Consider the following 23,221-nt stretch of genomic DNA (forward strand, 5'->3'; position numbering starts at 1 on the left):
CTTCAAATGAACAATCTTATCAAGTTGTCATTTGGCAAGGAAATTTCATCAGTATATAGAGTATATACTGAGTGTGTTTATATTTAAAATTCACACTCATAAAAATCAAAATTCTGAGATTTTTACTTTGGGTCCTTCTGTAAAAAGAGATTCTGGAACAGTCCTCTAGTGAGCTCCTCCCCAAAATATAGAGCTATGGAAATGTACACGAACTTTCTGCTCTGGAGTTATTTTCTCAAGACTGGAACAGGCAAGGTCACATCCTGGGGGTCCCCTGGCCATTTCAAGTTGTATACTATTTCGTCTGGCAGTTTAGTGTTATAGAAATATCAGAATCAGTTGCTGACTTTAGAAGGTTGGATATTTTATCCAGAAAATTTTAAAAATCTGTAAATAGCAATTGCATTCCTGCTTGGCCTCAATCAAGTAAAGCTGAGTCACAGCAACCATTTCTATGGGGCACGGACTCTTTGGTTCACTGCAGTCTGTTGTCTGTCCATGGTCTTCCGGAAGGTCAAATTTATTCATTTATATAAGAGCTTGATCACCGTGCATTTGTATTTAAAACTGTTGATATAGCATTTAAAGCAATTCTTTTTTTAAAGATTATACTTTTCCTTTTTCTCCCAAAGCCCGTGATACATAGTTTTGTATTTTTAGTTGTGAGTTCTTCTAGCTGTGGCATGTGGGACGCTGCCTCAGCATGGCTTGATGAGCTTGATGTCCATGCCCCGGACTGGAACTGATGAAACCCTGGGCCACCGGAGCAGAGCACGCGAACTCAACCACTCGGCCATGGGGCCGGCCCCGCATTTAAAGCAATTTAAAAAAAAGATCAGTGCAGTAAAACCTATTAAACTATAGATTCTTTGATGGATGTATAACTTGTATTGTTGTAGCACAACATTATCTTGTTCATCATAATCAATATATATTAAATAGACTGCAATTTATTTTAAAATATTTTTGTTGATAGCCCATCTAAAATTGTTTTGGTGTTAATGAATATGCTATGAAAAGTATCAGATAGTTATAAATATTTATATTACTTTATATATTCACCTATTTTCCACATTTACAACATGTCACTCAAACCTTGCATGCCCGATGAGTCAGCAAAGCCTAGATCCAGGTGTGATGGTTGCACTCCTTTCCTGTTGTGGTTCCGTGGGATCCTGTCCAGTCAGCTCTGGATGATCATGACTTTTTACCTTTGCCTGTTCGTCTCTTTCAAATAAGACTGCAAGGTCAGCAGACAATTTGCTTTGCCCTCTTAAATTCTAAAATCACAACCTAAATATCCACAGCCTCTTAAGATAGCTGAATAATCTATCGCAATCACATGCCCCCCACAATATCCGATTGGTTATATCATCTTGACAGTACTCTACTTGAATGAGTAATAAATGCTTATAATCACAATCACTTCATACCTTCACGTTTTAACCAGAATAGACAATGTAAGATGTAGCCTACCAATTGTCAACTCTATATATTTTAAGTAAATAATATAGGTAGATCAAGAAATAGATAGATATAATCATATATAGGTAGAACAATTTGGATACATGGATATAGATATTAATATAAATTATAGATAGCCACATACACTGCCTGGTGCTTATGCCCCTTTTTTATCTTTTTACCCATTATCAGAATCTTACTATAGCTGTCATCAAGGTCACAAGTTATATCACCTGGTGAACCCAGATTTCTCTGAAACTTCCTTGGTACACTGTATTGTCTGTCACAGGTGATTCCGTCATTCTTCCTCCTTGAATCTCAACCTATTCTAACAGGTTCCCTAGCTCAGACACAAACCTTACGGCAATGTGTATAGTCAGTTGTGTTCAAGAAATAGAGAAATAGAAATAGGAGGGATCATTATCCTCCTCGAAAAGGGAGCAACTTGCATATATCGTGATAACCTCAAAGAGTTTAATCATTCTAACAGGAGAGTCAGCTGAGAATTAGAAACTCTTAATCTGTGACACTTAAAAAAAAATGAATTGGTAGGGCTGGCCTGGTGGCATAGTGGTTAAGTTTGTCCCCTCTGCTGCAGACCTACATACCACTCATCAAGCCATGCTGTGGCGGTGTCCCACGCACAAAACAGAGGAGAATTGGTACAGATATTAGCTCAGTGATGACCTTCCTCACCAAAAGAAAAAAAAAATGAATTGACAACTTTGATGCTCTAAAAGTCATATCATCTGTTTCTTCATTTGAAAAGTTGCATTAAAATATTTACATATATAAAGCTACTTTCACGTGGCAAGTGAAGAGGCATCCCTACCACTCATCTCCTAAATTTGGACACTTGAACTCAGCTCTCCAACTGTATTCTCACCAACCCCTTCTTGTTTGAAAGCTTTAGAGTGGAATCATAGGGAGAGCTTAAAACAAACTCCCACTAGTAAATGATTTTTAATGAAATTAAGTGACGTTGCATTTCTCAGCTAAAACATGCACAGACAGAGAGTACACCATTATGTATATTGATTAGGTATTGCAGACATTTTAGTAAAATTGGAGTTTATTAAAAAATATATATGAAACATCAGGAGTTGAAATATATTTAAGCCAGATATACTTCCCTTAAGATAAAAATGCCTAAGTGTTTCTTGCACCCCAAACACCATTTATTTTTGTTTTAATGGTTATTGATTTCATCATCAGTGCTGGTCAGTTTCATTACAGCTATAGCTGAGTTATGGGAACTCATAAAAGAGCCAGAAGGGGAAGACAATAGGATTTGCAGATATTCAGTGAGATGCTTTGTACTGAGCAAAACAGGCAGTATTTTTTGGGTTTGGTCACGATATTCTCTTTGATAGGAGTATTGACTCTAATAATCCTAACCCAATCTTGCTTATTAACAAGGACAAGTATTATTTGTCATTTTTTGTGGGGGAAAAACAAGAAACAAAAATTGCAGATAAAAGCAGATCTCTTCAAACTGGAGTGTAATGTAGGCTACTAAAACTTCAACCCCCTGAACACCAAAAGCATGCAACGATCTTTGACCATTTTCACTTTGTTTATACAGATTTGAGAGTGTGTTGTAAAATACCCTTGCCATGCAAAGCTGATGTTCAGCCTGCACGTCCTGGACCGTGTTCTGATCGGGCAGTCTCCCATGCTGTTTGGCTGGCGCTCATCCCTCTATCAGATATTACACGCTTTGAAATATGTGTCTACTTGTAAAAAACACGACAAAGGCATTCCTATGAACTCCTTCTTCCATTCCTGCCACTCTCCTCTCCCTCCTGGACTCCTAACTTGCCTCCTCTGGTCCACTCTGAACCCATCCCATCACTCCTCTGTACTGCATCCTGACAGAGATCTTCAAAAGACAAATCTGATCTTGGAACCACCACCCCACGCCAAATCCCTCTAAAGCTCTCCCAGTTCTTTTGGATAAATTCTAGACTGTTTGCCTAATCAAGCCCCTAGCTTTTTTAGCATCACCTCACACTGCTGTCCTTCACACTCCGCTTTCTACTTAATTGTGAAGTTCTTTCCATCCCTTGAATAGTTCGCTCTCCCTCCTCCTCTGGGGCTTTTCCACTACCCGCTGCCTCTCCTGAAATACTCCCCACACCATGCTCATGTGGTCATCTCATCCTACAGATTTCTTTCAGCTCAATCTACAATTCTTCACAAAGGCCTCCCTGATCCCCCACTTTAAGCCAGTTTCATTGACTTAGACTCTTTCCTTCAGAATCCTCATCCGACTTTGATTCAAGTATACATCTATTAACATAATCATTTCATTAATATTGTTTTCCCAGATGGGACTGTGAATTCTATGTGAACAGGGAGCTCAAAACCTGTGAATAGTTGTGACCATCACCATAACCTCAGAGTGTGGGAAAGTAATTGTGTGGAACGGATATTCAATAAGTATATGTTATATCAAAATCCATATTCTTGCTCTTATGAGGAAGCAGAGTTTTCTAGTATTTTTTTTAATAATATTTTTCCATATAGGAACTGACTATCTTGGCAAACAGATATTAAGTTGTGACACCACTGGTTTATTTGTTCAGCTAAATAAATTTACTCTGAAATTTATTTAAAATCAGAAATATGGTGATTGAATTGATAAATAACCAGTGAGTCATAAAGATGAATAGAGTATACCAAAGGATATGCCTGCCCACAAGAAAAAAATGACATATCAGGTTTTCTAGATGGAACCTTTTCAAATCTAATTTTAAATTATGATAATGATCACTCTAAAGTGCTAAAGAGAAATCCAAATATATGTGATATTTTCAAAGCTCCCATACTACAAGTTTAATTTTAGAGAATGTCAACCATCTATTAAATGTTATTGGAATAGCACAGTGTAATAACATTATGAAATAGGTTTTTTCTCCCTCTAAATCCTCAATGGATTCCTAAACAAGTCACTTAAACAAAACTACAAAAAATAAGTTACTTAGCAATATTGTTAAAAATGTTAAATTAGATATTGATTATATACGAAAGTGAAAGTCTGAAGAAAAGTGTAATATATTAAAGAAACTAGTTTTTATTATTCAAATACTATAGGTAAAATTTCAAAATTATTACTGTTAGATTTTAGAAGAATTAAATAAAAGAGATCAGTCAGGAGTCTTATGGCCTCAAACAGGTTAAATTTAACCTATTGTTTTCATGTCAAAAGTACCATTTTGAAAGATTTTCTGCAGATCTAAAGACACACACATTAAGTGGACAAGATCTTGCTGTTCATTTAACACTTGGTAAAGTTTCAAAGTATCACTCTGCTGAATTACTTTTAAGTATGAAGGATTCAATCCAAACCTTGAAATGTCTTTTGACTTTATATTTGAAAATGGGCATGCATGTGCATTCATGAAGGGCAGAGAAATGATAAATGTGCTCATTTGAGTTAGGAACAAACACAGTGTAGGCAGCTGCTGTGAGCTTTGTTATTACGATTCTGGCTTGACATATGAGTTGGAAAATGTTGGGCGTGTTAAGCCTGCACTACCTAGCTTCCATCACGTTCAACTATGACTTTCTCCCCCACAAAGACATGGGGTCCCACGTGAGATAATTCAGGCTTATGCGTCCTCAGCCATTACTCAATTACTTTCTACAACCTCAATAGATTTCCCAGAGCCTGATAAATTTCGAGACACCATTTGACAGTCTAAAGTGGTCAGAAACCCTGTGACCACCACCCTTTGCTGTTCAGTTACTCTTCCTGTACTCAAAATTTTTCAAAAAATGAACAATCATGAAAAATCATGTTTTATAAGAGTTACTTTAAAGTGGAAAGACATTTTTCTATCTAAAAATGCTCTTCTGAAACTATCAATATAAAAATCTCACGGGATACAATTCTTAGGATCGACATTAGACACATCCTGTTTAGATAACTATATCCCAGAAGCGTTATCTCACCAAGGGTTCAACTCATTTCTTTGCTCAGTTGCACCCTCCCATCAAAGATCAATGCTCATCCCTCAGAATCAATAGTGGATTTTAATGTAAGCGGAACGGTGATTTTTGTCCCTACAGGTTTTCTTTCCAAAGAGGGAAAAAAAGGTATCTATTCATCATTACAAAAACCAGCACCAGTGGAAGAAATGTGTGCTTGCTTTAAACAGGGTTTTCAGAACCCACGTTTACTCTTTAGCATGTAAAGACAAGAACCCTCTGCCTAGAGGATTTTTGAGACCCTTCGCATTTCTAGAACCTGATGGAGCTATAATCTCTTTTACACAAATCCCAATTCCAGACTGGAATTATATTACAGTTTCTTTAAAACCAGATTTGGAGAGACCACATACAAAAAGTTTTCAATGAATCCTCAGCTAGCTTTAAATTTTATATGCATAATTTTTCCCACCTTAGATATTTAATACACAAATGGAATTTATTTCCACACATTTGGCCATCTTATTTCTGTGCAGAATTATTATGGGTGTAAGTTTGAGAGAACTATAGCGTTAGAAAAGCTATTTATAAAATTTTCCTATAGACGCTCATGAAGAGAATTGTATTAACCAACCACATTGACTTGTAACACCAGACACTTTTCCACTATTAACCTGGCTGTTCACACACAGATAACTAAAAAAGAAATTTTGTTTATTTTAAATTAAAGGATATTTAAAATTTTAAGATTAAGTCAAATAATCAAATACTCATGACAGATATACAAATTGGCATATGGAAAAGAACCAGGGATATTTAGAGAGCTTTCATTATCAAAGAAAGAAAGATTGGCAGTGAACAGGGCAAATTTAATGAACTGCTGGTTGATATAATCTTAAACCATATATTAGTTTAACATGGGATACATTTTATATATTAATGTGGCAATTGCTATCCAATCTCTTTAGAACTTTCTAGAGTTCAGTCTAAATCACTTCATAATAAACATGTATTATTACACTCAGAAAAATTTAAACAGTGTGATTGAGAGGACTCCATTTGTCCATTTCGATATGGTACTTTTAAGCAATGACGATTAAAATTTAAAAACTTGTATAAATACTTACCAAGAAAAATCTCCGTTAAAATACGTCTGTTCATACAGCATGAAATGTTCAGATGCTTCTTTTATCAATGTGTTTATTTCTTGTGAAAAAAAGAATAATGTTTATTTTTCTCATTCAACAAATATTTAAGCACTAACTATATACCACAAAACACACTAGACATGCCAAATTTTTTTTAAAAGGTAAGATGCTATTTTTAACAATAAACTAGGTTAAAACATAAAAGATTTATAACATCCAGCGCTGTTGAGTTTGTGTGACAAAAGTTGTAGTAAAAAAGTAATGAGAATATAAATTGATACAAACTTTTGCATAGCAATTTGGCAATGCTATCATAGTTTTAGATGTGGTATATAACCCAGCAGTCTAACTTTAAAGACGCTAATCTTCAGTAGTGGGCAGTATATCTGTGGGTAAAAAATGTAATAGATAGGGGCTGGCCCCGTGGCCGAGTGGTTGAGTTCACACGCTCCACTGCAGGCAGCCCAGTGTTTCGTTGGTTCGAATCCTGGGCGCGGACATGGCACAGCTCATCAAGCCATGCTGAGGCAGCGTCCCACATGCCACAACTGGAAGGAGCCACAGCGAAGAATATACAGCTATGTAGTGGGGGGGGGGGCTTTGGGGATTTGGGGAGAAAAAGGAAAAAAATAAGATCTTTAAAAAAAATGTAATAGATACATGGGTCAACAAATAGGGAGAAAACTGGCTAGATGCTCACTAAGTCATTACTCATTTTGGGGGCAAAGTAAACAAATTAAATAATCACTGAGAGTGATTAATTTATACATGGAAATACTATATAGCCATTAAAAGCAATGAGTACATGTATGTACCTTGATATGAAATACATACACATAGGCACAGAGAGACATACCCATAAGAATAGACAAGTGTTTAATGCATGTATATCACTAATTATTTTCAGAAAGTAAGATAATATTTGAATTAGTAATATTTGAATTTGTTTTTTAAATATTTCTCAACTGTGAGGAAAAGAACCACTTCTGAGCAGAGGCCAAGATGACAGGGCCTCTGAGAAATCAGAATGGTGGGTAGTAAGGAAGCTTGCTGGGAATAAGACGGGGAGGTTTTTCCAAGGAAGCATGGCTTCATCTGGTCTTCAAGCATTCACAATGTTCAATTAGACAATTTAGGTAAATCCTACCCTAAAATGAGAGAATACAACCCTTCCTACCTAATTAGTAAAACAGACAGTCTACTGCTAGGTATTAATTGGCTGGCAAGTAGCAGGGCCAAAAATAAGAATAAAAATAATTAATATGAATAAAAATTATTGTTATTATAATAAGGGCTTTCTTCTCCCTTAAACTAACTTTCAATCATGTTGAGAAGAGTTTTATGTTTGGCTTTGGAGTAAGTAACACAACATTAATATTTTTTTAATTTGTTTCTTTTTTAAGTATTTCTTTTGCTTTCTTTAGCATTTTAATGTTTCTTACTCTTTTCACAGGGGAGCATGTCTGTGGACTCTAAAAGTCAAGAATTACAGATAAATATTTTAAAAATCTGTTTTAATCTTATCTTTTCACAGGTTTTTTGACTGCTGGCATTTATATTTGCTTTCTGCCTGGAATAATTGCTTCTTATTTAAAACCCTCCCAATTTCTAAATTGGAATATTGGATTACTGTTCACAATGACAGTTTGGAAATCTCTCCCAGAGATGCACATTTTTCTACTTTTTTAACCTTTAAAGAAAATGAGTCGAAGCATGCCGTGGTATGTGTTTCTGCAAGAACCAAGTTGTCTCTGCAATCACACACTCTTTAATGCTGTCTTTCAAAAATAAATGTCACTTGAGAAAAAGTGGTCAAGCACTTCTCTCCCAGCCACAAACTATTTCTTCCCCAGGGCACTATTTCCCAATTATCCTTTCCTGTCATCATCAACTTCTTCTTGTCTGGGCCCATCAGCGTTTCAGCCAAGTTACTGTGCTGCAGAGTCACTGGGAAACTCAGGACCCCACACCAAGGAGATCATCTCGCAAAGGCACAAAAGCCTACAATGGGGCAAGAGAGATCAAATATTTCAGATAGAAAAGTGGCATGTTTGTCTTGATAGGTGGCCTAAATGTCTAGTATTATTAGGAAAACTCTTTTAAGCACAAAATATAACTTGCCTTAATATTGAATCCAAACAAAATATGAGAGTATCTGCCCTTGAACCAAATGGAATGTAGTAAATGAAACGTGACTTAAAACAGGGTCCGTCACGAATACAAAATATCAACTTTCTGAACAGATGCAATTTTTTTCTTTAAATACATAAAAGATGTTTGTATTTCATAGACAACCAAGGTACCTTTTACACTACGTTTATTTTTGCGAACACCTAAGTTTCATTATCTGCCACTCATCAAGAAATGGAGCAGTGGAAAGAAACTTAAATGCAAAATGTTCAATTTTGTTTTGGGCAACTGCAGAAGTGCCTTTTTTGTATATTTGTATAACACAATACCTGGGTACCCTACAACCAAGGAGAATGTGTAAATTTTCCCTGGCATAGCTACTATTTCTGACACTCCTCAAGAGGATATCTTATCTTCTCTGTGTGTATATATACACATCTTCAACATCCATTAACATTAGTATTTATTTTGGTTCCTGTTATGCATGTGCTTATGTGCTTTTATTTAATAACATTAGTTAACATTTCCCTTTTTTTTGTAAATAATGATAGTATAATTTGAAAACTTTGGCCTGGTTCCCAGACTTAGGTCAAGTTATATGAATATATTTATACATATTCATATGAATGCATTTAGCCCAGTTTACTTTTTTATTAGACATGATGTTAAGTGACCTTTTTTTCAGAAAAATATTTTTCATGTTGCAAGTTCTAAAAATGATTCTTCAGATGACAAAGCCTTGTTTTCTTTTCATCTTTAACTGTGATAAGAAGGTGGATCTAATTTGGAAATTCTAATTCATGGCATAAATATTTTGGATACTGTGGGAACCTTAAAATTATGCTGGGCGTGAGGAATTTTTTCTAGCTTAGTCTCTGGAGTGAAATCATGTTTTTCTTTATTATTTTTGCTTGGCTCAGAACTTTATAAAAAGGAAATGTATGTAACCACAACTAAAGAACAAGTAATTACAAATTTACAATATCTAAAATGGAACCCAAACTACCGTTCCTCATATTTTTGGTTTGTTATCTCTCAGAATAACATCACCTTTATCTCAGACATGAAACTGGAAGCCTTGGGTTAGAGCGGACGCTCTCTTATGTCTGCCTCTTCGAGTCCTTGTTTCTTTTTATTCTCATGGATTTCACTCAATTTTGGCCCTCTGTAACTATTCATCTAAATTAATTTAAGAATTTCCTTATTGTCTTTCATAATTCACTTTGTTTCCTCTCCAATCCATCACTCATTTTGAGGTCAATACAACCTTGATCAAAATGTTTGCTTCCTTTTAATTGTTTCTCATTTTCTAGTGAATCAAGTTCAAAGGAGCATTCAGGTGTCTACTGCCAGTCTGGCTATGCCTAAAAATTACTTTTAGTGACTTTTAATGATACTAATCTCTGCACCTCATGCTTCAGATCCAAATTCAGTACATTGGGAGTGGACATGAGTCCTGAATTTCTAACACAATCAATAGTGTTTTAGTGGTGTTAAAAACACCACACTAGCAACCTAGGAAAATAGCTGGCTAACAATAGGTATTAAATATATATTTGTGAAATACATGAATTATTGCTTCTTTGTATGACTAGCTCATTCTCAATGAAGTCTTTTCTGACCACCTGAGCATCACTCTCCCCACCCCATCTGTTTTCAGAAATATTCTTCATAGAACTTAATGCAGGGTGACACTATCGTACATGTTTGATTTTTTAAACTTTTACTGTCATATCACTCCCATAGAACATAAGCTGCATGAGAGCAGAGCCTTATTTTGTTCACCACAAAATCTTGGTGCCTCCAACAGCACCTGGTAAAGAGTAGGGTCTCAGGAAATATTTGCTGAAAGGATAAATGAGTCCTAGTATAAGTTGGAAGAAAGTAGATGAATAAGGGATTATCACAAGAATGCTCTCAAATTTTCTGCTATCCAGTCTCAAGGCCCAGGGACATCTCTAGGAACTAGCTGCTTTTGGAATTCTCCAGATCCACTCTACAGGTGGCCCAGCCTTTTAACTAAAAGCGTTAAGCAGAGTATCACATTGAGATTTAGCATTTCAGTCCTCTAGGTCCCAAAAGGACCCGGCTTGGTTCTAAAGAAGTGCTATGAAATAGAACTTTCTGCAGTGATGGAAATGGTCTGTCTGTGCTGTCCAATATGGTAGCGAGGCCTGTGTGGCTATTGAGCACTTGAAATGTGGCTAGTGCCACTCAGGAACTGACTTTTTAATTTTAACTAATTTGTCATAAATTTCTAGGGGCTACCATATTGCATGGTGTAATTCTAGATTTATCTTTTCCCCTCATAGCAATATCTTATGATACTGTCAAAACCAAGAGATTGGCCATGGTTCCTATTATGGGTATGAGAGTTATGTCCTATACAAAATATTCCATTAACCACTTCCACATTCTGTGATACTTAGAGTAGAATCTTAGTTTCTCTGGATAAGACTCCAGTCCATATGGATACCTGGGTTTTCCCCAGGTATACCTCCTTTACTTTAGAGTCTATCTGGCAATAGTTCTTTCTTCAGTTCTCTTTTGCTGGCCAGTGCTGTGCCATTTGCACAGAGCCTTTTGAATGAGGTCAACTATTGAACGTCTTTAGGGATAAAATGAGCTTCCCATCATGCTAACTAAAGAAGTGTATCCCAAGCCATAGGAGTCCCAAATCATCCTAACCCCTCATGAGTGTCTAGTGGGTGGGCCTGCTGAGATAATACATTGGTGCTCTTATTTCTGGCTGGAGCCAGTGCTATCTGATGCTACCTACAGCTGTCCTACTGAGTCTAGCAAGACACTAAGCGAGAGGCTTTCATCAAACCATATCAGAAATGGAACCCTACATAGATATGCCCCGTCTATGTCTGCAGTTGCTCAGTTTGGAGTGGTAGACTCTAAGCTGTGAACAATATAAACACTTCCACTATGAAAACAATCTTTCCAGTCAAAATCTGTACGTTAATCATTCCTGATTTTTCCTTATTTCCCACAGATTTATATCCTAAAAATTGGCATCAGGTGTGGCAAGCTATCATTTTAAACATATAGAAGCCTAGACAAGACAGATCACTACCATCTTAACTGTTTACATGCAGTGCCTCAATAAAATAACGAAACTGCTTTAAATGAAAATAACCTACAGTCATTTAATATTTCGCTATTTACAAAGGGATTAACCGCAACTATGCTGACCTTAAGTCAGTTTCTCAACTTATGAAGGATGTTGGATATATCAAACACCACATTATTTCCACTAAAGTGACAGTTGATATACCTAAATTCATCCTAAAATGTATGTCTACAGACTGTAAGTCATAGGGATGAAAATGAAAACAATTAATTACCCAGAGAGTCCTAAATGACTATTGTTTGGCTCAGTCGATGCCAAATATTAAGACCACTGACACTTGAATGAACGTCAGTTCGAATAAAGTGTAGAAGATGAAACCATGGGCAACATATCCTTTCCTTAAAATTTACAGGAAAACCAGAAAGTAGAGTGAATTGCATAATGTGTGTCCGAGTAATCCCTACATACAGAAATAACAGAGAGCAAATTTATCTGCTATTACAAAGGCAGTATTCTGAGTATGTTTGGCTGCATAATAAACTATGTCCCAATTTAGTGGCTTAAAGTCAAGGTCTATCATTATATTCTATGATTCTGAGGGACAGGAATTTGGGCAGGACTTACCATGGAAGGCTCATCTCTGTTCATGGTATCTGAAACTTAGCTGGAGGAACTGAATGACTGGAGAAGCTGTTAGCTGCTGGGTTTCTCCTTCCCCTCCCCTCTCTGTTCTCCCTATTTCAAATCTTTATTTAGTCAGCTTGGGATTCCTTCCAGCATGGCACCTTCAGTGTAATCAGACATCTCCCATAGTAGCTCAGGGCTCCCAGAGTGAGTGTTCAAGAGACAAGGTGTAGAGGCTGTCCGAGTGGGAAGCCTGGGCCTAGTATCTGATGTAGCCTTGCTTCTGCCATGTTCTATTACTCAAAACAACCTGCCCAAGGATCACCCAGGATCAAGGAGAGGAGACAGAGCCCTTAACCTCTCCCTGGGAGGAGGAACAAAGAGCTGTGAGCAACTTCAATCCACAGCAAGCAGATGGAGTTACATAGCTATGAGCTCCTGCTCTACCTGCCTGTACTAATTGTTGGTTCACTGGGATTCCTTTAGCAGTGTGTAGACATGGGACTGTCTTTGTGCTTATTTTGCAGTTAAAAGGGAGAGGCACTACATTGGAGACTTTAAAAAGCAAAAGTTTGAGGGGCTGGCCCCATGGCCGAGTGGTTAGTTTCATGTGCTCCGCTGCAGGCGGCCCAGTGTTTCATTGGTTCAAATTCTGGGCACAGACGTGGCACTGCTCATCAAACCACACTGAGGCAGCGTCCCACATGCCACAACTAGAAGGACCCACAATGAAGAATATACATCTATGTACTGGGGGGCTTTGGGGAGAAAAATGAAAAAAATAAAATCTTAAATAAAAAAAAAGCAAGAGTTTGAGAGTCATTAAAACCTGCAGTGAATTCTCATACTATCTATTTACCAACTCTGTGATTGCCCCAGGTATAACAAAATGAGAACCTCAATTTTCTCCTCTATAAAAATAGGGAAATTTAATACTTACCTGGCTGGATCATTGAGAAGATTAAAAATATTACATGTGACATACCTGATACATATTATGTACTCCATTGATATTTACTATTTTTATTCCCTTATGCAGAGCATCAAGTATTCTGAATATTACTAGTATTTTGATTTTTTCCAATAATTTTATTGAGATCATAATGGTTTATAACGTTGTGTAGTTTCAGGTGTACATTATTTATTGATTTCTGAATAGACTTCATCAGTCTCACCACTGGTTGTCTAATTTTTGTCTGTCACTGTGCATATGTGCCCCTTTACCCCTCTCACCCACCACCACCCACTTCCTCTCTGGTAGCCATTAATCTGTTCTCTTTGTCCATGTATTTGTTTATCTTCCACATATGGGTGAAATCATGCAGAATTTGTCTTTCTCTGTCTGGCTTATTTCACGTAACACCATACTCTAAAGGACCATCCATGTTGTTGCATATGGGACAATTTTGTCTTTTTTATGGCTGAGTAGTATTCCATTGTATACATATGCCACGTCTTCTTTATCTATTCATCCATAGAAGGGCACTTGTGTTGCTTCCACATCTTGGCTATTGTGAATAATGCTGCAGTGAACATAGAGGTGCATAAATCTCTGGATCATTGATTTCAAGTTCTTTGGATAAATATCCAGTAGTGAGATAGCTGGATCATATTGTATTTCTATTTTTAATATTTTGAAAAAACCTCCATATTGTTTTCAACAGTATCTGCACCAGTTTGCATTCCCATCAGCAGTGCATGAGGGTTCCCTTTTCTCCACAGCTTCTCCAACATTTGTTGTTTCTTGTCTTGGTAATTATAGCTACTCTGACTAGTGTAAGGTGATATCTCATTGTAGTTTTGATTTGCATTTCCCTAATAATTAATGATGTTGAACATTGTTTCATGTGTCTGTTGGCCATCTGTATGTCTTCTTTGGAAAAATGTCTGTTCATATCCACTGCCCATTTTTTGATCTGGTTGTTTGTCTTTTTGTTGTTGAATTGTATGTGTTCTTTATATATTTTGGAGATTAACCACTTGTTGGATATATGCTTTGCAAATATTTTGTCCCAGTTGGTTGGTTGTTTTTTTTGTATTGTTCAAGGTTTCCTTTGCCTTGCAGAAGTTTTTTAGTTGGATGTAGTTCCATGTGTTCCATTTTCATTTGTCTCCAGGTATTTTTTAATTTCTCCTTTGATTTCTTCATGGATCCAAGGGTTGTTCAGTAGCATGTTGTTTAGTCTCGAGATATTTTGACTTTCCCAGTTTTTTTATTGTAGTTGATTTCTTGTTTCATAGCATTATGATCTGAAAAGATTCTTGAGATTATTTCAATCTTTTTAAATGTATTGAGGCTTGCCTTGCTTCCCAACATATGGTCTGTCTTTGAGAATGATCCATGTGCTCTTAAGAAGTATATTCTGCTACTCTTGGATGGAATGTTCTCTGTATATCTATTAAGTCCATCTGATCAAGTGTTTCATTTAAATCCATTATTTTCTTGTTGACTTTTTCTCTGAACCATCTCTTCATTGATATAAGTGGGATATTGAGGTCCCCTACTATTATTGTGGTGGTGTAGATTTCTGCCTGTACGTCTGTTCATAGTTGCTTTATGTACTTTGGTGCTCCTATGGTAGGTGCATATATTTTCATAAGTCTTATGTCCTCTTGGTGGAATGTCCTTTTTATCATCACATACTGCCCCTCTTCATCTCTCACTATCTTTTTTTAACTTAAAGTGTGCTTTGTCTGATATGAGTATGGCAATGCCTGCTTTCTTTTGTTTGCCGCTTTCTTGGAGTAGCATCTTCTATTCCTTCACTCTGAGCGTGTGTTTATCTTTAGAGCTGAGATGTGTTTCCCAGAGGCAGCATATTGTTGGGTCTTGCTTTTTAATCCATCCAGCTTCTATGTGTCTTTTGATTGGAGAATTCAATCCATTTACATTTAGAATGATTATTGATGTATGAGGGCTTAATGCTGCCATTTTATTTATTTTCCAGTTGTTCTATGTTTCCATTGTTTCTCTTCCTTTGTATTTCTGACTGCTATTTCATTTTGGTGGTTTTCTGAGAAGGTTCTCTGAGTTTTCTCTCTTTTTTATGAATTGTGGCTCCACTCTGATTTTTTGTTTAGTGGTTACTGTGAGGTTTGTATAAAAGGATCTCATAGATGAAACAGTCCCTTTTCTCATAGCCTCTTATCACCCCTAGCGTAAGCTGTTCCATCCCTCTCCTCTTCCTCTTCTGTTACAAATTATTCTGTTTTATGTTGTGAGTTTGTGAATAAATTGAAGTGTTTATAGTAACTTATGATGCTTTCCTTCCTTTTATCTTTTAAGTTATAATCAAGTATTTGCTTCCCTGTTCTGATAGAGAGCTGCAGTTTTCTGATTTTTGTCTGTCTACTTATCTTCTTGCTAAAAGCTTTGTAGACCTTTGCCTTTCCATTTCCAGTATGAGGGTATCTTTAATAATTTCTTGTAGGGGAGATCTAGTGGTGATGAACTCCCTCAGCTTTTTTTATCTGGGCAAGCATTTATTTCTCTATCGCATCTGGAGGAAAGTTTCACCAGATAGAATATTCTTGGCTGAAAGTTTCTGTCTTTCAGTATTTTGTATGTGTGTGTGTTTGTGTGTGTGTATGAGGAAGATTCACCCTGAGGTAACATCCATTGCCAATTTTCCTCTATTTTGTATGTGGGATGCCTCCACTGCATGGTTGATGAGGGGAGCAGGTCTGCATCTGGGATCTGAACACATAAAACCTGGCCTACCAAAGTGAAGAGCACGGAACTTTAACTACTTGGCCCTGGAGCCAACTCCTGTCTTTCAGAATTTTGAATATATAGTTCCATTCTCTGAGCCTATAAGGTTTCTGCTGAGAAATCCACTGAAAGCCTGATAAGGGTTCCTTTGTAGGTTATTTTCTTCTGCTTTGCTGTCCTTAATATTTTTTGTCATTGATTTTTTTCCAGTTTTACTATTATATGCCTTGGAGAAAGTCTTTTAGCATTGATGTAATAAGGCATTCTATTAGCTTCATGTATTTTAAAATCTGGTTCTTTCCCCAGGTTTGGAAGTTTTCAGCTATTATTTCTTTGAACAAGGCCTCTACTCCTTTCTCCCTCACTGCTCCCTCTGGAATACCTATTATCCTTATGTTGCTTTTCCTAATTAAGTTGGATATTTCTCAAAGAATTCCTTCATTTTTTAAAAATCTTAGTTCTCTCTCCTCCTCCACCTGTAGCATTTCTATATTTCTATCCTCTAAATCACTATTTCTTTCCTCCCTAAAACCAGTTCTAGTTTTGAAGGATTCTAAATTATTTTTTATTTCATTAATTGTGTTCTTCATATCTAGAATTCCTGCTTGTTTTTCTTTTACAGTTTCAATCTCTTTGGTGAAGTATTCCTTCTTCTCATTAATTTTATTCCTGAGCTTATTGAAATGTCATTCTGAGTTTTCTCGTAAATTGCTGAGTTTCTTTATAACAACTATTTTGAATTCTCAGTCATTTAGATTATAAATTTCTGTGCCTTCAGGGTTGGTTTCCAGCAAATTGTCATTTTCTTTCTGGTCTGAATTACTGCTGTAGTTTCTCATAGTGTTTGATGAACTAATCTTTTGTTTTTTTTTTTTTGTTTTGCATTTGTGGGAGTATTAGGTTGCAGATTCCACCTGCTATCACCTGGGGTAAGTAGGTGCTGAGTTTCTGACCCCACTCCATCTGCTGGAAGTTGTGGGGGTACTATGGGCACTTGAGCTGGCCTGGAAAGTGTTCAGGCACATGGGTAGACAATGCTTAGTGGATGGGGCCTCTTAGTGGGGTCAAAGCTAGGGCCACTCCTTGGGACTGCAAGGACACAGTGGGCTCCCCACCTCTTGGAAAGTGATCACAAGTGGGCTATGGGCTGCTGCTACCCCTCCCTACAGTCACCCTGGGGCCTGTTCCCAGTTTTGGGGCTCAGCAGTATGATGGGTGCTTGCACAGCCCAGGAGTATTTTCACTCGGCATGTAGATCTATTGCTGTCTCTGCTCATGGTCCTGCCAGCTGCTGCTCTTGGTGGGCAGGGCTTCCTCACAGGGACCCAGCCAGGGCCACTGCTTGGGGCTGCAGGGACATAGTGGACTCCCCCACTGCCAAGACAGCGATCACAAGCAGACTAAGGACTGCAATCACCTCTTCCTAGAGTCTCCTCAGGGTGTGTTCCCACTTTCATGGTGCAACGGTACGGTCAACGCTCATGCCAGGCTAGGAAGCATTCATGCACATCCACAGGACTGCCAGGGAAGGGCAGGGAGTGCTCACCTATGTCCACCACTTCCTAGAGGGCCCATCAATCCACCATCAGATGTATAACTGTGTGGATCTCTCAGGCATCCTGTTGTGCTGATTGGGCTTCCTCCATTGATCAGTGAATGTCCATTTAGATGTACTTCAAAAGAGGAGAGAAAAAGGAAACAGCTCACTCTGCCAAGTTGCTGACATCACTTTTTAATTTTTAATTCAAATGCAAATTGGGCAAAATACTTCATAGGTTTCTAAAGCCATTGTCTTCTGAGGAAATCTAAAAACTCTAAGCTCCATTGCTATGTTACTTTTAATCTTTACACTAATTTAGATTCTTTCAGAAGTTAGATTAAACTGTGGTAAAATGGTATAACACTTTTGACATATTTTTAAGAGTAGAGAGACTTTCAATTAATTTGCAAGTTATGGGATTCCAATTTTTCCAATTAAAATATAACTTTTGGTTTCTGGAGTGTTAATAACCATTCACACTTATAGTTCAGAAAATGCAACCTTGTGAAACATACAGAAGATTTTTCAAAGTTTATAGACAGAGATATCTCTCCAGGAAAAGCCAAAAATTAAATCTTTTTCCTCAATCTCACTCTGTTTGCGTATTCTGATACATTACATAGCAAAAGGGATTTTACAGGTGTGATTAATGTTACAGACCTTGAGGTGGGGAGAATATCCTGGATTCTCCAAGTGGGGGTCAATCTAATCATATGAGTCCTTAAAAGCAGAGAACTTATGGAATTTAAGGTAGTGGTTTTACTTTCACATGAAAATCTGGAAAATAGCACCTTGAAAATATCTACATGCATGAACTCAATCTTAGGTCTATAGTTACTCACTTAATTATCTATCAATGTTTAATTTTGTTAAATCCCTAGACAGTTATGATTTTTTTTAAAAAAAGGACATGTTGGGGCTGGTCCTATGGCCGAGTGGTTCAGTTTGTGTGCTTCACTTTGGCAGCCAGGGGTTTCGCCGGTTTGGATCCTGGGCGTGGACATGGCACTGCTCATCAGGCCATGCTGAGGCGGTGTCCCACATGCCACAACTAGAAGGACCCACAACTAAAAATGTACAACTATGCACAGGGGGCGCTTTGGGGAGAAAAAGGAAAACTAAAATCTTAAAAGAAAAAAAGGCATTTAATTACAGCTAATTCATAGAGCTTTTCTAAACCCTCATAGTTAACTTAAAATATTATATGCCAAGATATAATCTTGTGTTAATTTTCTATCACTGATAGCAAATTACCACAAATTTTGTGGTTAGAAAAACACATATTCATTACCTCACAATTCTGTACATTAGACATTTGACATAATTCTCACCTCATTAACATGAAGGGGTCAGCTGGGCTGGATCCTTTCTGAATACCCTAGGAAAGAGTCCAGTCCCTTGTTTTTTCCAGCTTCTAGAGGCAGCTTGCATTCCTTGGTTCATGAGCTCCTTCCTCCATCTTGAAAGCCAGAAATGTTGCATCTCTAACCCATCTTCCATCGTCATGTCTGTCTCTAACCACAGGTGGGAAGAATTCTCTGCTTTTGAGGACTCATGGGATTAGATTTACCCCCACATGGATAAAACCCTCCCCACCTCAAGGTCCTCAACACTAAGCACTTTGCAAAATCCCTTTTTCTGTGTAAGGTTCTGGGGATTAAGACCTGGCCAACTTGGGCACTATTATTCTGCCTACCACAGCCCTTAAAAGCATAGTAAACACACAGATTTTCTAAACTGAATTTTACTTTGCCTGAAAGAGACAGACAATCAGTACTTGAATGCTAAGTTTTAGATATTGAGGTATTTTGCCCATCCTACTTTTAATTTCTGACAAAAATTAATCATTACTTAAATGCTCTGGTTAGCTATGTAATTTTATTTATATTTATTTAGTAGAATAATCTAATTTCAATTAATAGACTCTTTCTCACAACAATAAAAAATTATCAGTGTTAGCTGAGGGTAACTGATATAAAACAGATTTAAAGTCCAATCAATGCCTCATGGAATAATTTGAGAAGCAAAACAATTAGAAACAATTTTCTTTGTAAGGCATGCAGTATGTTAATTTCTTCCACTTAGCCTTTAACAAAGCTAAGGATGTTGGAATGAAAACAGCTCTTTGTCTTCTAACGTTGGCCATGCCTTGCAACGCTATTCCCTCCAGAGACTTGTCCTTAGTTTGTGGCATCACAATAAAATATTATGGAAATTATTGTGGTTAAATAGAGTGAAGCTAGACATCAAAGGAAGGGAGATCTTGGAATAAATATCTTGTTCATGCTAATCTTGATACTCTACAAATAGATGAATAAGGAATGTTGCAATAGCAGAGGAATTTTTCCAAATGTACATTTCCACAAGATCAAGCCTCACTTTAAGAACAAGGCTGCAATGAGGAAAGGCGACAAATGGCACTGTGCTTCAGCACAAATGGAAGTAGGGAAGGCATCTCAGTTTTTCTGCAAGCAGGGGAGATTTGCACCCTGTTGAGATATCTAAGGACTATAGCGTGTGGCTCAGCAGTATTAGTGCTAGGCGGAATACCAAGGCCAAGATAGCTGAAGGGTGGAATGTTCTTTGAAGTTCTCTTATCGTCATTCACCCAGTCCTAACCTCCTAGGTGCGTCATGTGGTTCCCTGGCTGCACTGCCTCCACTTCGTCTTACAAACTTTCCCTGCATTAATGTTAATTCTTCTGTGTCATATTTTCATTAGGCCCTTATGTTCTAATGCTGACAAGGAATTGAAAAGTAGCAGATTTTACAAACTCAAGGTTATAAATTACTTTCTAATTATAATTTCACTACTCAAAAATAATTAAAGTAGATACAAATTGACTTCTGGGTAGCATTCCTTCTTTCTCTGTCATAGCTCTTATGAAAGATAGCTCTAAATTTGTAAAGAAAAAAGGAGTATCAAACTAATTTTTGTGGTATACAGGGAAACCAACTTAAGAAAATTTTCTGTAATTTCTTAATTTATTTTCATCATATTTCTAAACATTCACAAGTAACATTTAATCTTCTGACACTTGTGTTTTCCCAGTTTTTCTTGAATGCAAAGAGAATCTCTCCATGCCCCCTTTATTCCGTATTGAGAACTATTTTTAGTTTCCTATTTCTTGGATGATCCCTTATTCTTCCCTTTTATAATAAATTCCAACCGCTGTATTTTTACTTGGTTAATATGACTAACCCTAATTTGATCCATTTTCTCATCTGCAGGCTTGATATCTCTCTTTACTGAATTAATCCTCTTGCTTATTTAGAATTTTGGGGACAAGGAGAGAGGCTGGGGTTATATTCTTATTATGTCTATAACCAGAACAAACTATCAAGAGGAAAAACAATCTATTAAAGGTTACCAAAAATGCTTTCTAATGTAAAGCAGGATTCTTTGTTACATATTAAGCAAACTATAATGCTTTTATTTTCCAGTTTTTAGGATTTAAAATTTCTATGTGTAGAAATTCTGGCGACTTTTCTCAGTTTCCTTTCTTTTTTTTATCATAATGGCTAATAAGTAAAGAATGCTTTTGATCCCATGCCTTTTTAGTTCTCTAATCCTTAAATCAACCAATAAAATGCCAAATGACACATTTACTAATATTGACTATCCATTATTTATTATTTATTGATTACAGAGAGTAGACATATTAAAGCAAAATTTATTAAGAGATCCTATTTATATTGATATAATAAAGCAGAACATACATGTAAAGTCAACCACACTATAAAAATACTCTGATAAATGGATTAGAGCAATGATACTAAGAATAATAGTGGTCATATCAAAGGTGTGGCAAATGCATTTCACATTTACCAAGATGAATGATATGGGACTGGAGAAACGGTACAGAGTCTGGAGTAGGTGGCAATTCTGGGACAAAGAGAATGTTATCACACATTTGATGTGATAAAATTTACCTAGAAGATGTTGTTTTCACGAGGACTTCTAGAAAGTTTTCATGCTTAGTATGAAAAAGAAATCAATGGGCTCAGAATTTCAAATTCTTTGCCACTTACTAGAAGCTAAAGAAGGGAGTGTGTATTGGCTAGAAGGTAGACTATATTAAATGATAACATTAAAAATGTTTAATCGTAAGTTCATACAGGTATAAAATAAACACATATCAAATATTTTACTTAATTTATTAATTGAAGGGAGAAACAGTAAGATGTTACAACCATTTCAAAGGGGAAATTGAAGTCATATACAGGTAAAACAAGCCTATTCACAGGGCAATAATCAATTCCATTTCACAGGAGACAACTTTGCATTTTTATAAAGAAACTCATTTTTTTACAATTAAAAATGCGAAGAATAGCTTAAAAATGTTGAAAGACAGAGACATCTTGGAAGACTGTGCTGGATAGGTCATTTACTAATCTTTTTGATCCATTTCAATTCTTTCACATTTTTCCCTACATTCACCACCATGCTCCATTTTCTTTATACATCAAAATTAAGGGACTCATTGATACCCAGATAGCCTGAGATCCCCTCCAGAAATGGCCTTTGGATCAGCAAGGGAGGAAAGCTACTCCCATCGGGAAGAGCAAACTTCCTGGTTCTCACACAGAGAGGGGTGAGTAGAACTTTTAATCACAAGATATTGAGCTTTAAAAAGGCTATGTATGTGTTATTGAAGTATGGTTTGGGCACTACAGTTCATATGGAATAAAGAAATGAATCACCAAAATTAATATCTGCATCTTGGAAACTTGATATTTTCACTTTATTGTTATTAAATGATTCAAAGTTCAGTTTTATACAGACAAAGGGGTCACACTTAATTTTGGGTAGACCTCAAAGCACAGTATGTGTATTTCAAGCAAGACACTGCATTTATCAGAGTATTTATTTGCTAGAATTACTTCCAACCAACAACCTCTGTAAAATTAAGTAAACTGGACAATTCCTATAATCAATGCACAATCATTAAAACAGCATATATGTTAAAAGATGTGATATAGTAATATGCATATTTGTCAATTTAAGAACTGCTGTACAAAAGAAGACAGGAAGGGAGAAGAAAGAAGGAAAGATGGAAGACATTGAGACGTTTATTTTCAAATACCACAGAGACATTTATAGAGATTATTATGTATTGGAGTCGCTTACTCTGCCCTATACAGAGAAGAAGTCTACTTCATTTTAAACTTTGAAGTGTAAGAAGACTAAGTGCTAATCCTGGCCTTTATGAAAACAACCTCTCAGGATTATTTTTATATTAGATTAAACTCAATTTTTAATTTCCTTCTAGCTCAAAATTTTGTATTTCTCTATAATATAGTACCTATTTTTAAAATTCTTTTTAAAACAAATACTTACAAAACTGTGATGAATGAAATCAAAGAAATAAATAAATGGGGAGACATTTCATATTCACAAATAGGAAGACTCAATATTGTCAAGATGTCAGTTCTTCCCAACTTGATCTATAGATTCAATGCAATACCAATCAAAGTCCCAACAAGTCATTTTGTGGATATTTGCAAACTGATTGTAAAGGTTATATGGAGAGGCAAAAGACTCAGAATAGCAAGCACGATATTGAAGAACAAACTTGGAGGACTGACATT

The sequence above is a fragment of the Equus caballus genome, chromosome 17, assembly GCF_041296265.1.
Source record: "Equus caballus isolate H_3958 breed thoroughbred chromosome 17, TB-T2T, whole genome shotgun sequence".
Taxonomy (NCBI): Eukaryota; Metazoa; Chordata; class Mammalia; order Perissodactyla; family Equidae; genus Equus; species Equus caballus.